The sequence below is a fragment of the Callorhinus ursinus genome, unplaced genomic scaffold (genome assembly GCF_003265705.2).
Source record: "Callorhinus ursinus isolate GAN/ISIS: 27379988/994484 unplaced genomic scaffold, GSC_fseal_2.0 scaffold14, whole genome shotgun sequence".
In the NCBI taxonomy this organism is placed as follows: Eukaryota; Metazoa; Chordata; class Mammalia; order Carnivora; family Otariidae; genus Callorhinus; species Callorhinus ursinus.
Window position 1 is genome coordinate 6,895,858 of NW_027397076.1, and position 11,183 is coordinate 6,907,040.

Sequence of the window (11,183 nt, forward strand, 5' to 3'; positions counted from 1 at the left end):
ATATGTAGGTATGTGCATATATATATTACATATGCATATATATGTATACCTATATGTATATATAAAAATCTTTTTAAAAATTTTGGAAGAAAGACAACTTAATTTTCAAATTAAAACTACTTTGTTCACATGGAATCCTTAAATGAATAATTGCCTTGCCTTGACTTGAATTATCATTTAGCTATGAAGACTGTGTTAGATAGTTTAAATCAGTTATTAGTTGTGTATAGCACCCAGTGCTCATCACATCACGTGCCCTCTTTAATGCCCATTACCCAATTACCCCATCCCCTCATCCACCTTCCCTCCAGCAACGCAACTGATAAATTATTAAACACTGCATCTGAAACTAATGATGTACTGTAAGCTGGTTAATTGAATTTAAATTAAAAAAACAATAAATCAAACTCTTTCAGGTACTTTTTTGTTGACTTACCATAATGTGAGGTCATGATGTTTGACTAATGAGTGTTAAACATCATCATGTTGATTTCCATAGACATAAATGAATATGCTAAAAATTCATTATATAATGGCTAAACATTTGCCAATTCATTGTTTTAAAAAGACAATGAAGTTGTTTTCTTTTCATAAATGCTTCTTATAATTTTTGAATTTACATCTCAAAGGAGTTTTAGGTCCTGTGCATAGAATAAAACCCTAAGGAAAGGTAGTACACCACAGTGATTAAGAGGACAGATTCTGAAGTCAGGAAGACCTGGGTTGAAGTGCTCTCTCACTGCAAATGACTTGCAGCAAGACCTTAGGTAGATTGCTTCTCTCAAGCATCGGTGTCCGCATCTGTAAGATGGGAATAATAATAGTGCATACGAGTTAGGAGGTTGGAATGATGATCCATACAATAGGACCGAGCAGAGCCTGGCACTCAGTGAACACTTAAGAACTATTAGTTATTTTTTCCTTTTATAAGTAGGTCTTAAGTAGCTCATTATGGCTAAATGACCATTTTAATACAAACTTTACATTCCCAATCTGTATAACCAAGTCCAACCATTAGAGATAAATACAGAGTAGTTAAGAAACTTGCCCACCTGGACTAGGGACAATCAGGCAAAGTCCCAGAGAGAAGGTGTTGGGTTAGGTTAATCTTAAAGCAGGGAGAACTCCTGAGAAAAGAGGAAAGAATTGGGGTGTGTGTAGGGAAGGCAAACTGGCCGAGGGGTAGTCATGGGAACTAGAGGGTCAGAGCTTCACTTATGCTTTCTCATTTCAACCTCACAACATTTCAACACTTTATCTCTGAATGGAATAATGAATAGTTACTTTTTGGAATTGTGTAAGAAATACTGATTTCATAAATGATATGCTCATAACATAAAAATTTCTTTGAGGGGTGCCTGGGTGGCTCAGCTGGTTAAGTGTCTAACTCCTGGTTTTGGCTTAGGTTATGATCTTAGGGTTGTGAGATTGAGCCCCGCAGAAGACTTCCTGCTCAGGGGGGAGTCAAGATTCTCTCCTTCTGCCCCTCCCCTCCCTTGCATGAGTGCGCATTCTCTCTCTCTCAAATAAATAAATAAATAAATAAATAAATAAATTTAAAAAAAATTCTTTGACATAAAATGAATAGTATATTAGACAGAACCCAAATTTTTTTGTGGTGTCAGGGAACAATGAAATCTTTGTTTTTGCTCTATTTTTTAAGAAAACTGCAGACACTTCAAGGCATTTAGCTATCTTAGGTTGTGTTGTGTTATATGTACATTTCGAGTACATTTTCTCAATATCATTTGATTAAATGTTAACTCAAAATATTAACATGAGACTACGGATAATAATTTTTTTGAGAAAACTGTGAGAAAGAAACCTTCATTTGACCAAGTTAAGAATTCCCAGGCTTGAAATTTCTTATCAAATATTGAGTTTTACAGGTGGTTCTTTTTTAAAGATCATAAAAATTTCTTGTTTCTTGCAAAGCATAGTATTAGCAAGATAAATATTAAAGGAACTGAAATAAATTATTGAAAGTAGAGAAAACAAAATCTGATAATTTTACTTAATTCAGTTTTTATAAGATTAACTATGCATATTAAAACCAAGCTTTCCTACTGATGAATAAATAATATAGACTCAGAAATTTCAGACCCAGAGGATTTTCGTGTTTCCTTATACCTGTAATGATGAGCCTGTAGGCTCACACTGAGTAGGGAAGAAGGTTTTGTAAAACATAGTTCAAATGGTCATTTTAAGCTCTGCATTTTTATTCTTCTCTGCTTTCTCCTTCCCAGATTCAAAGCCTCCATCTGTTGGGCCCAAAAGTGGGTTGTTTACTCTGACCATATGAACAGATAATCCTTTTCTCTCAGGTCTATGTCTTTAAAGAGAAATTAAATCTTTGCACGGTTGAACTACTTTTATGACTTCATTTCCAATATTTGGAATGTTTAGGTTCTGAGGGTTATATCCATACTGTAGGCAAACAATGACATCTTTTTTTTAAATCAGTTTAATTAAGTTTGATCACATATGGTACAGAGTCATATGGCACAAGATCATTTGAATATATTCTGGTATTGTTCCAAATCCTTTAAATCCTGCCCTCTTAATAGAATTAATTGCTAAAAAGGTAAATTAATATATGGCAAATGTTTATCCAATGAAACTTCCCTTGTAAAAGTCATTTCAGTTTCCAGTTATGTTCTCTTAAAAGAAACTGACAATTCAATTTCATCTGGTGCGGGGAGAGTTGATATCCTTCGTCACATAGCATCTTTCTGCCATAATGTTCTCAAATGACATTTCTTAGAGTTATATAGAAGGTATCCATGTCTTGGCTCTTAAAATATTAGTTTATTTTGGATTTACTTTGACTGAACCTATAACCTGGAATCAAGTTGACAATTTTAGAATGACATAATAATTGGTTAGCAATCGGATTACTGCTGCTACTCCTGTTCCATCAAAAATATGACCAAATTAAGTAAACTCTATCCATTCTTTTGGCTGTTTTATTCACTACTTCATATTTGTCCTGCCTGGATGTCCTTTTGGCCCATCCAACTCCTTCAAGTTCCAACTGAAAGGCCCCTTCCTCCCGCTAGAACCTAAATTGCTCTATCTGGAAACTTCTCGTTTTCTACTGTCTTAAGGCACTTGGTCTGGGCAGGTGCTGACACTTAGTTGCCAACATACTGCTTGATCCAATAGTTATTTGTATTAGTGTCATATGTCTGTTCTAAATTATTACTAATTGAGGGGGCAAAGGAATGTTGTATACATTTATATTTTTATGTCTCCATAGTGGCTTCCATACATCAAGGCTTAATATATATTTATGGAACAAATTAAGAATTTTTGGCCCAGTTTTGGGCTCTTACAATTGCTAATCTTTGCAGTAGCTTCCAACTTTAGGGGAAATAATAATCAGTATCAATTATAAAGTGCTTAGAGTACTCACAGCATTTAAACAGGCACTTTATACATGTTATTAATATGTTAAATAACTGTCTACATAAGGGATTATTTCACTCTTTTTCACATGAAAAATGTGAAGCTCAGAAAGGTTAATTAATTTGTCTGTAATTGCTCAACCAGTATTTAACAGAAGTGAAATTCAATGACACGTCTTTTTGACTCCATACGCATGCTTTTCTGTGAAGCAATTATGTCCCTCAAGAATTACCAGCACTGTACTAGTAAAAGCGCTGGAGCTAAGAGAGCTTAATAATTTTGCCTGAGGTTGTATAGCAAATAACCACCTGTAATTTCTTCACTAGGTGGGTTTTCTAATGTCTGTTTCCAATGAATTTTTCTTATCTCAAGATAATAGTGTTAGATGCTTTTTATACTGTTGCAATGGGGCTCAAGTTTTGAAAAATACATTCTTTATATCAATCCTCTGAGATTACTTAAATTCTATTCATTTCAGACAATTATTAATTATGTTTGTCCTCGATACTTGGTGGAAATAGGAAATAGCCTCTTTTTTTTCTTTGCTTCTGTTTACTGCTTACCGATAAATATGTTCTTTGAAAAGATGAAATAACACTTGCTTTTGAAATCAGCTCAGATAAAGACCTAAAAAGATGTTTATGTATTTGGGAATTATCATTGGTTATTTAACAGGAATATTAGTTTGAAGATGGTGTATCCTGACACACTGGATAAATCTCTAGAAGTAAATGGAGAGCACTGATAACATTAAAAGGGGTTGGGAGTGAAGTGGGAAAAAAAGTGAAAATACATTGTGTCCAAGTAAAAAATTGCTATATATGTGGCCTTGGAGTCAGGACAAGAAAGGACATTTTGGTGTAGTTATTTATTTACATTGTAGTATGATATGTCTACAGCACCATTTTTGATCAGAATTCCACCTTGGTATTAATTCAGGTATTTTTCACTTCTGTTTTCCTCTTCACGAATGCTGGGCATTGCTTAGAGGAAGAGATAAACTTGGAATTGATAGGAGTTGTCGGAACAGGTCTTCGGGAGCTAAGAATGAACGCATGGGAAGACTCCTGTAGTACAGGGAGTGATACTATCACTATCCTTGTCTAAACATCCATGCATGAGCCAAGCTACACATGGACCAAGCCATGTGAAGAAGATGACCTCAGAGGGGAAGCCATGCTGCTGGTGGAGGGACTTGGAGCAGATGGCCTCCATCTTCTCAGAGGGCACAGCTCTTCCCTGGAAGAACCCTTCTCAGACTGACACCAGCCCAAGACCCCAGCAGGCCAGCCACTGGGGCCCTTGCCTGTTATGGGACTAGGACTTTTAAGAGCAAAATGTCCAGGTGGCTGAATGTTTTATTTGGCCACCTCAGAAATGTGGTCTACTGGAAATGAGAGATATGAAGGCAGTCAAAGGTCAGATTCTTTCTTCTTGTTGTGTGCCCTAGAGCCCCAGGTTCTCAACTTGGTTGCACATTTGAATTCACTCTGAGAGCTTTACCAAATACTGGTGCTTGGGCCACATGTCCTGGAGATTCTGATTTAATTAGAATGAGTGTACCCTCTGGAATGGGATTTTTAGAAGCTTCTCAGGTAATTCTAATATGCAACTAATATTGAAAGCCACTGCCCTCAAGTACATCTTTCCTGCTGATATAACACATTCATTTTATGTTCTTTCTCTTCTGGCATTGCCATAAATAGCAATCATTTTTCTAACAAACGTAAGTGACTTTACTTTGTCCTCTACAGCTGGGAAAAAGGGACAAACCTAAGCATTTTCATAGAATTAAATCTAGTAACTAAGAATAATTGTCAGTACATTGTTAAGTTTATTGTGGATAAAGTTTTGCTAACAAAAAGAAACATTTTCTACTTGTAAGGGCATGATGGGCATGATAGATCATTAGGTGTATAATTATAATATTAATATGCCTTTCAGGAAGATTTTTAAAATGCAGGTGGTAGGACACTGAATAAAACAAGGCTTTACTTCTTGAATATCTAATTGAAATTATTTTAATGATTATAAAAAAGTTATTGTGAACATTTTTGCCGAGATTGCGGCATGTACAGCATGGGGACATTTGCCAACTACTTGTCTTTTTCAAAATTTTTTTCCCATCATAATTCCAAATACATTATATAGTAGGGTTTTCCATAACATTCAGATACTCAGGATTTCCCACAGAAATCCAGAGAGTTAATTATGACTAAATGACAGTAAATGACAAGTAGTAAAATAAGAGTATTATAATATAATAATACTGGAGATCATAATTACCATAATAGGTAAGTGCCACTAAAATTGGATTTAAGTAAAATCTATATTAATAAACTTCCTTTCAATGTGTCAGGAAAATTTAATATTCAATATAATTTTATTGTGAATCTTTTTGGAGAGTGAATCATCACAAACATAGTTTTTGTATACATGTGGATTTTCATATATTTTTCCCCTAAGTAGCTACTAAAATATTGTTTTTTATTTCTTAAAAAAAGATGTTTAATCACCTAACCCAAATTGATTGCCATATATTTCTATTCCAAATGTTAGGGTGGCAATATCTTGTGAGTACACATCTGACACTTATTTTATTGCAGATGGTTAGTGGGATAAAATGACTTCTTGGAAATCAGAATTTTGGTGTTTAGTGACCTTTTAAAATTTTTTTAGCAGTAAAAAGAAGTAATTTGGAAACTGTCATAAACAACAATTTTTAGACCAACTGAAGTATGGCAATATATTAAAAATAATATATCACAAGATGAACTTTCCTATGCAAACTAATACTATAAAAAAAAGATATTGCCGGGCGCCTGGGTGGCTCAGTCGTTAAGGGTCTGCCTTTGGTCATGATCTCAGGGTCCTGGAATCAAGTCCCGCATCGGGCTCCCTGCTCGGCAGGGAGCCTGCTTCTCCCTCTCCCACTCCCCCTGCTTGTGTTCCCTCTCTCACTGTCTTTCTCTCTGTCAAGTAAATAAATAAAATCTTTAAAAAAAAGAAGATAATTGCCATGGTTATATTGGTGTAAAAAACACAACTTAGCTATTGATACAAGAGTTTCTGTTTTAAAAATTAAGACTGAAATGAAGTCTGGAGAAATGCTTCATACTGCAAATGGAAGTATATAAATTTAGGTGAAACACAAATGCAATCTGCAGTGTCCTCACATTTTCCTGTGTCAGAACAGGTGGGGGCGCCTGGGTGGCTCAGTTGGTTCAGCGACTGCCTTCGGCTCAGGTCATGATCCTGGGGTCCCGGGATCGAGTCCCGCATCGGGCTCCCTGCTCAGCGGGGAGTCTGCTTCTCCCTCTGACCCTCTTCCCTCTCGTGCTCTCTCTCATTCTCTCTCTCTCTCAAATAAATAAATAAAATCTTTAAAAAAAAAAAAAAAAGAACAGGTGGGTCTCAGAGCCGGGTTCTGGTGCTGACTTTGGAAAGCTCACGAGGAGAAGGTTAACAGTTAGTTCCTTTGTTGGTTTATTGGAGGAAAGAGGTTACAGAATCCTGTGATTCATGTTCTAAGACTTGAAATAATAGTTAAATTCCATCAGCCAAATAAAGGAGAAGGAAGAGAAAAAGATGTATCTATCATGGGAAAGTGTTTCTCTCATTTATGGCTTTCATTTTTAATTGTCCTTAGAGGAGCTTTCTAGATTACTTAGGATTCAGCAAGTGTTTAACTAAATGAGTGAACAGGTATAAATCTGTAAGATTAATAATGAAGACCATGCTTTGAAAATTTATAACATAGACTAAACAGCCTTAAAACAAATGAATTTAACACACATTTCAAGCTTGTTTTCAATCCTATGTCTGCGTTCCTGTTAGTTTCAAGCCCCGAGACAGGGCAGAAGCCATATTGTCTTGCCACTCAGTATCCCCAGCAATGCCTTGCAGAGTGTCTTACTCAGAGTGGATCTTGAGTGAATATTTATTAAATGAATGAATTGTAGAATTTTAAGATTAGAAAGACTTTTAAAGGGAATGTGGTCCCACCCTCCATTTAGAGACCAGGAAGATGAGACCCAGAGAGGAAAGTGACAAGCCAACAGTCACACTGCTCTTAAGATCAAAGCTCTGGCTGTGACCCAGATTTCCTAACTCTTGTTCCAGTGCTCTTTCTACTCCACCTTCAGAAGGTAAATACAGAAATTTGCCAGATATTTTTCAAATTGCCCATGGAAAGGGTCTGAATGGCAGGTGCTGCCACCGGACGTAGTTACTTGATCTGTTCAGTTGTATTTACTTTTCAATATGTTTGCTTTCTGTACGAGAGAGACCAGCTCCATTAGGTAAATGACTAATCCACTAAAATGGAATCTAAATAAATGAAGTGGCGTCTTAGTGCTGCGTGATGTTATGGGGTGGAGAAAGGTAAAGGCAGGGACAGGAGAAGGAGGAAGTAACACCTAATAAATTAAAAAAAAAATAAAACAGCTATGTTTTTCACAGAGATTTTAAAACAATGTCATGGTATATTTTAAGATCGATGATTTTTATAATCTTCTTTGTCAATAAATTTGATCATTTTTTTCCCTAAAGGTGTAATAGAATTTAATAATAAATAATACATAAATCATAAATAAATGTAATGGAAATTTTATTAGATATTTGCCTTTCTTTTAGTGACATTATCTGACTGTCTCTTCACAATGATGGAATGACATAAGAACATAGCCTTCTACCACGAGAAATTTGTTATGTCAGCCATTCATTCATTCTTTCATCCATTCAGCAATGCGTGTAGGGCATCTACTATGTCCTAAATGTTATAGTAATACTTGGAACACAAAGTCAAAAGAGCCATAGTCCTTGACATCTGGGAGTTCACTTCTTGGGGAAGTGTACATATACTTAAGTTCAATGCAATGTAGGAAATGCTTTGATAGAGGTACATACAAAGTATTGTTATATCGAGGAAGATGTGTCTCTAATTCTGTATATGGAGCAGAGTGGGGACACTCAGCAAAGGCTGCAAGGATTGGACTGAAGTACAGTAGTTGGACTGATCTTGAAGTAGGAATTGATTAGCATTCCTGTTATCCTGGGACATTAAAACAGTTGTCCTTGCATAAATAAAAACTCCAGCTATAGGCCTATACATAATCCAACTAATATTGTGGCTGGTGGGTACCATTACTTCAATTCTGGGTAATTCAGGAATAAGTATGACTCTTCACAGCTCTAAATTTTGTAGGTAAGGATGTGAGAACTCTGGAATTATATGCCTTAGCTTCAAATACCCAGCACTATAACTTGCCAGCCTGTGTTTTTCCTTCTGTGTCTTAGTTTCCTCATTTACTAATGGTGATAATAATACAAACCACATCTAGAGTTGATGTTAAACCTGTCTAGCTGGCATCCACTAAGACTTTTTGCTGTCTGGGTCATATAGGCTGTGTGGTATTTGGAGGGACTCACTGTCTGACCCAGGTTTGTTGTGAGGTCTAAATAAGAAATGCATGTTAAGGCCTTATCTTACTACCTGGCACATGGTAACACCCAGTAAATGTCTATTTTTATAATAATAATACTAATGTTTATTATTATAAGTAACATGTTACATGGCAAATGCTCAATGGTGTTTGATAACTCTGAATATGAAGTTCTCCATAAGGGTCTGTGCACAGGATGGAAGATCCCTAACTGTAGGTTGAAGGTCTAATTTTCAGAGTTGTATTTATTGGTAGTATCACCTCTTCCTTATTTATCCTGACTTCTTTCCACACTTCTTCCAAGCTGGAACCTCAACCAGTCTCCAGATGGAAATTCAGGCACATTTATCTCTAGCTTTTACCTTCACCCTGATAGTAAAGCAACAGATTTGCCATCTGCATCCTCAGGGTCTCGTTCCCCATCCCCCAAATCAAGCCTCAGTATCTCTCCCCCTGACACCGCTTTCCAAGGAAAACCACCCACCCTCACCCAAACATAGCTGATTAGACCAGGGATGGACATCTGACCCAAGGGGAGTCATAGGCTGCCTATCTAACCACCTCTGGCCAGTGCAGAACGAACTGGACCAATCCAACTCTTTCATGACAGGAAACCTGAAGAGAATTTTCCAGCTGACAGTGAAGCTGCAGGTGAGTTTAGCATGTCAATCCAAGGATATTTGTAATTCAAAGTTGTCAGAGCCTGGAAAACACAAGTAGCAGAGGAGGAGAAAACTGATGTGTAGAAAGAGAAAGGCATCCTGAGAGATGTGCAGAGAAGAGACAAGTGAGAGATGGGAAGAGGGTGAGACTCAATCAAGGACTGAAGCTAGAGCAGCTGCCTGAAACCCTGATGACTTTTAGGTTCTGGTCCCGATGATGATGATGAAGAATGATAAAAAAATGATTTTAACAATAGACAGCATTTCTTGAGTGTTTTGTATGTTTTAGGCAATACTTTATTTTATTTTTTTATTTTATTTTTTTAATTTTTTTATTGTTATGTTAATCACCATATATTACATCATTAGTTTTTGATGCAGTGTTCCATGATTCATTGTTTGTTCATAACACCCAGTGCACCATGCAAAACGTGCCCTCCTCAATACCCATCACCAGGCTAACCCATCCCCCCACCCCCCTACCCTCTAGAACCCTCAGTTTGTTTTTCAGAGTCCATCATCTCTCATGGTTCGTCTCCCCCTCTGACATACTCCCCTTTTCTTCCTCTCCTGTTATCTTCTTCTTTTCCTTTTTTCTTAAAATATGTTGCGTTATTTGTTTCAGAAGTACAGATCTGTGATTCAACAGTCTTGCACAATTCACAGCGCTCACCGTAGCACATACCCTCCCCAATGTCTATCACCCAGCCATCCCATCCCTCCCACCCCCAACCACTCCAGTAACACTCAGTTTGTTTCCTGAGATTAAGAATTCCTCATATCAGTGAGGTCATGTGATACATGTCTTTCTCTGATTGACTTATTTCACTCAGCATAACCCCCTCCAGGTCCATCCACGTCGTTGCAAATGGCAAGATCTCATTCCTTTTGATGGCTGCATAATATTCCATTGTGTATATATACCACATCTTCTTTATCCATTCATCTGTCGATGGACATCTTGGCTCTTTCCACAGTTTGGCTATTGTGGACATTGCTGCTATAAACATTGGGGTACACGTACCCCTTCGGGTCCCTACATTTGTATCTTTGTGGTAAATACCCAGTAGTGCAATTGCTAGATTGAATGGTAGCTCTAATTTCAACTGTTTGAGGAACCTCCATACTGTTTTCCAGAGTGGTTGCACCAGCTTGCATTCCCACCAACAGTGTAGGAGGGTTCCCCTTTCTCCACATCCCCGCCAACATCTGTCGTTCCCTGACTTGTTAATTTTAGCCATTCTGATGGGTGTGAGGTGGTATCTCATTGAGGTTTTGATTTGGATTTCCCTGATGCCGAGTGATGTTGAGCACTTTTTCATGTTGTTTTAGGCAATACTTTAAACCTTAATATGAATTAACTCAATACTTACAAGAAATCCACAAAGAAGGTTCTGTTTTATTCTAGTTTTATGGCATGCCTATTTATAACCTCATAGAAACCCCTCACATGCATTTATTATCATTCATATATTCTGTTTTTTTAATTTAATTTTATTATGTTATGTTATTCACCATACATTACATCATTAGTTTTTGATGTAGTGTTCCATGATTCATTATTTGCATATAACACCCATTGCTCCATTCAATACATTCCCTCTTTAATACCCATCACCAGGCTAACCCATCCCCCCTCCCCCTCCCCTCTAGAACCCTCAGTTTGTTT